This window comes from Crocuta crocuta, unplaced genomic scaffold (assembly GCF_008692635.1).
Source record: "Crocuta crocuta isolate KB4526 unplaced genomic scaffold, BGI_CrCroc_1.0 scaffold382, whole genome shotgun sequence".
Taxonomy (NCBI): Eukaryota; Metazoa; Chordata; class Mammalia; order Carnivora; family Hyaenidae; genus Crocuta; species Crocuta crocuta.
The window spans coordinates 2,804,687-2,809,686 of NW_027531873.1; the positions used below are offsets into that span (position 1 = coordinate 2,804,687).

The 5,000-nt window shown below is 41.6% G+C and overlaps 1 protein-coding gene across 2 annotated transcripts in view; it reads right to left on the minus strand.

Annotated features, from left to right (window-relative positions):
* ELP4 (elongator acetyltransferase complex subunit 4) overlaps nucleotides 1–5,000 on the minus strand; it is a 241,913-nt gene that overhangs the window by 10,581 nt on the left and 226,332 nt on the right. The gene's annotated exons all lie outside the window — the stretch shown is intronic.

Sequence of the window (5,000 nt, forward strand, 5' to 3'; positions counted from 1 at the left end):
GGATGCTTGGGGCAGTGGTAGTAAGAACCTATCAGCCAAAAGATTACAGCCACAGAGGTGTGCGCTTTCAGCTAACAGCTCCAGTGGTGGCCTTCCAAACCCTCATCTTCCTGACCGAGGAAGCAGCAGCTTCCCTGAAGGCCAGTTTTGTGGTGATGTCCTCCAGCCCTTCCAACTATTTCGCTAGCCTCACAATTTTCTGGTATAAACTTTTCCCCTGCATAAAATAATTCGATGGGATTGGTTTCCTGTTTCCTGAACCTAGACAACTCTTTGGGCGTGATCACTTGCATGTGGGACTGAAGGGAAGCGATCAGACTGGGAACCTTCTAAAGTCTTGAGGCAAAGAAACCACAAGCCTGGTCAAAAGTCTATGATTATTCAACCCCTAAAATAACCTTAGGTCCCCAAACCTGATCTAGCAATAAGTAGGCTGTGAGAACTATGCAGCCCCCCAAAAGTATACTCTCTGATGGTGATGTCATGTAGCCATGAATGTTAATGGACAAGGAATAACTTCCTACAAGGATACAGAGGATAAAAGACAAGGGCTTTCCTTACAGAGAGCAGAACTGGGGACGACAAACTGGGCTGAAGTCCTCTGCTGCCAGGGCAGGGAGCTCTTGCAGTTTCTAGCCAGTAGGATTCCCCACTCACCCCTGAAGAGGCAGTAAGTGTGTGGGAAGAAGGCTGTGCATGGATATTTGGGTTCCAATGGGCTGTGGACTATGACAAAGTCTGATGATTATCCCTTAATATCTACTCTCCCTTTTCCCTTTGGCAGAACTCTTGAAGAGGCAACTATCCTGAATAAAAATTCCATTTCCACGCCTCCCTTTCAGCTACTTGTGGATCATGTGACCCAGTGTGAAAAGAGCAGAAGTGATGGACATTGCAACGTCAGGGCATTGGAATGGAATTTGAACTCAGGAAGTCTGGCTTCCATGTCCATATTCTTATTCATTACTTTACGTGCCAGAACTCTTCCAAGTACTAGCAATAAAACCGCAAACAGAACCGGCAAGATCCCTGCTCTCAAAGAATTTACCACTTCAGAAAGGGACAGTACATAACATTTATATGACTCAAGGATAGATAGGTAACATATAGGAAAGCAAACAAATGAATAAGATAATTCAGATAGCGAGAGGTGCTTTTAAGGAAATGAAACATAGTGATATGATATTGGCTGGTGGGAGGTACCACTTTTATTGGTGAAGGCCTTTCTGGAGAGTACATTTGAGCTAAGATTTTCAATTTGAGAAGGGACCTATGAAGACCTGGAAAAAGAAGTTTCTAGGCAAAGGTAATCAAATGCAAAAGCCTTAAGGCAGGAATAAGGCTGGCATGTTTGCAGGACAGGAAAAAAGTCAGCTTCTCGGAAGCAGTCAACAAACGTGAGTGGCTATGAGAAATTTGGCTTGGTAGGTAGGTATCCGATTGTGGAGGGTTTGTAAGTGATTTGGACTTAATTCTTAGAGCATAGGGTGGCAAAGAAGTGATGCAAATTTATTTTCTCTGAATATCAGGTCTATCTCACCCATATCCTTACAAAACCATGCATAGACATTTTGAGTAAACAGTTGCAAACAGTTTTAGAATATCTCTATATTCTATTAGAGATAGAATTTTCCAAAAGGTGGTGTACACCGACTCATCTAGATCCTGTATTCTTCTGGCTCAGGAAAATATTCTATCTCCTAAGTGGTCCACAGTATCCCCTTCTATCACTTTCCTCCTGTGGGAAGTGCTGTTTCTCAGTGTCATGCCAAGCCAACAGGAAGATTCTAGTTGGAGTGGCTGGGCCCTGTGTGAGATGTTTGTGCAGGAGAAACTCTGGCAGTACTGTTTGGGGGGATGGTGTGCCAAGTTTCATCCTCTTAAAATGTGAGCCAGAATCGTTTGGACTGTAGAGTAATAAGAATACCACCAAGTGTCAGTCCCAATGTTCCTGAACTTGCACACACTTAAGATGTGGGGGCATTATGTTATTTTCCTCTCTTATTTCACATGTGGACAGAGAACAGACTGGATTGCTCCTAAAGAACTTTGCTGAAAACGGTTTTACCTTCCAGACAAACTAAAGGCAGCACCTTTTCCTTTTTCTTTTTGGTTCCTCTTTTGCTCCTTGGCATATTTTATTCTCATTCATGTTCTAACACGAGTAGGATTGAAAAAAAAATCATCTAGGTAACAGATGGAATAAGGTGGCTTAAACTGTTACCTATACTTGGACAGTAGAAATACTTGACACATGCCTCCCTCCAGCCCTCATTAGCTTGTTTGGGATAAAGGGATGGGATGGAGAAGTCACACATGGCCACTGCCATTCCTGTGATCCCCTGCTTGTGAACCATTGCCTCAATGAGACTCTCCACATCTCCCCAAGTGACACCCTTCCATTCATCTTTCCTTAATTGTGTACAGGGTTTCTCACTCTGGCAGTGTTTTTACTGGTCTCCAACTGCTGCTTGCCCCAAGGCTTCTGTGGCTCTGGAACGCACAATGCAGGCAGGAGCATATAAGCTCCAGAGTGCGTAGAATTTGAATGAAGCTTCAGCAGGGCCAAGCTAAGAGAAGCTTGCGACCTAGGGCCCTACCGCTGCTATGGCAGTACATGGAAGAAGACTGGGGGTCTTCCTGTACACAGACTGTCATTTTGATAGGCGCTTCAACCCTGCTTTGTCCAGGAAGCCCCGGTTCTACCCCCTACAACTGAGGAAACGTTTCAGAAGTAGTATTTTAGGTACTACCCCTCAGGTGGCTTAACAGTAGTGAGATATTTTAGGGACATACCATGTTTTAGAACTGAATGTTGAGCTTGGGGGAGAAAAAAACCTCTTTTAAAAATAAATTAAGACTACTAATTATATGAGAATTCCTTTTCATCCCCCTTTTTTTTTCTTTTAAAGCATATGGAAACTACTTCAAAGTGGCAAAAGGTAACATTCCCTATGTTTTTGTCTACAAGACTCAAACTAATGTTTGCTCCTTACTATACTCTGAAACCTTTGACTCAGTAAACTGTTAGCAGATAAATATGTGTGTAAATTCAAGGCTGATCCCTAAGTCCCAGAGATTTTTAGAAGTATAGCAGATCCACTATTCAGTGTAGGGACTGGCAGAGAGCTGTCTGATAGTTTATGGAACAGATGAATTCTAAGATGTGAACAAGCTGAAATCAGGGACTTCTGAAATCGGATAATTGCTTAAAGTATCAAGGTAATGCCAACCCACTAAATAACTTTCAAAATTGGCAGCGCTGATGAACCCTCCTTTTGGAAATGTGGCAATCATTTATATATTTTTGTATGTAAGTACAGCATATGTAAAAAATATATTGATTTCCCTTTGGCTGTCCATGAATGAGTACTGAGAGCATAATGGCCAATGTGTTTGCTTGCATAATGCCCTGCAGTGTATGCAGAACATTGCTCTACCAAGTCCTGAGATGGGGTATGGAGTGCTTGGTGGAAACGGCAACGTAAAACATCCTGACAGCATTAAATCTCCTGACTGCTCTTCAGTTACTTTAAGACCCCCACATTGCAGGGTCTGCTAGTTCCTGGGTATGAAGAAAGAATTTTTAATGGGGCCAAATGTAGGTGTTTACAAGGGGGAATTGTTGTTTTTTATTAGGAGCTGCCTTATGTTCAATAGTTGTATTTACTTTGTCAAGCTAGCCAGAATTAGAAATCCCCATTGCTAGGCAGCCTAGAGCGTCTGCGAAGTATTTCTGGGCATTCAGAACTGAAGCATGTGCTGCCCAAAGGCAGGTTTCATTACAGTGTGTTATTTAGTCCTCGTTCGTCCCTCCCTGCCCCCACACCCCCAGATAGCAGCGCTTCTATAACAGGAAATCTTGGTTACTTTATGCTGAAACATATTTACATGACTGAAACACGACAATTAACACATTTGTAAAGCTTGAGGGATAGGCACACTTTAATGGTTTTTTGAAGTAGGCTGATTTCCTGGAGCTTTTAATCTTATTTTATTTTGTTCTGCATGCATGAACAAGTTCCTCTCTACTATAGGTATTTGACAAAGTCTACCTGGTATGAATGTGAATGAAAAGAAAATCATACAAAAATTAACTTTATGTTTTATCTTTGCCAAACCATTCCTAACTTCTTTCACCAGTTCAACGTATAACTGAGGGCTCTGCTCTTGACATGTTGTGTTAGCTTTTATACAAAGGCAGTTAGGAAGTATGCTGTGGGTTTGGCAGAATGAAACGTGGCTTTCTCTGTACCAGCTGTATAAAAATTTTTCATATTGAATGAAAAGTATCAATTACAGTAGTGATTTTCTTCATTTCTCACGGTCAGCTAAAGGCACACTCTCTGAGGTAGTGCACATTTTACGTGCTCCAAACTTAAATTAACACTCAGGTGGTATTAAGTACTATTACTTGATAAGTGCTATCATGTGTGTGTTTGTGTCTATGCTTGTTTATACATAGACATATAAATATGTAACATGACAATGTTATCATGAATATTTTAGTATCTTTTAAGTCTATAGATGAAATCTTGGTAAAATTCAGGAAAAAAAAAACCTTTCATATCAGAGCCCTGTAAAACAAAATACAACTTCCACTTTCCCTTTGATTTCTGAAAGCATGTTAACCCTGGAAACCACCCACCCTAACTCTTACTTAAAAGTTTATGGCGAATTTACAAATTACACTGGTTTCAAATAGTCACCCAGTACATCTATTTCCACTCTCCATAGACCTCCCTCCTCACCAATTTCAAAGGGAGCTCGGTGAACAGACTGGGCAAAGCAAGAGCCCTCTCTCTACATGCCTGAGGGCAGTGATGGGGCAGCACCGGACCGAGCGCTCTAGCTGAGGGATACAGATCAGGGATGAGGACATAACTCCAAAGAGTAACTCTCTGCTGAAGTGACTTCACAGATAAGTAAGCAGAGAATCAATTTAGTCTTAGCTTGAAAGCCTCTCTATGAATAAGGGGAAATAAAGTTAAAGGAAATGA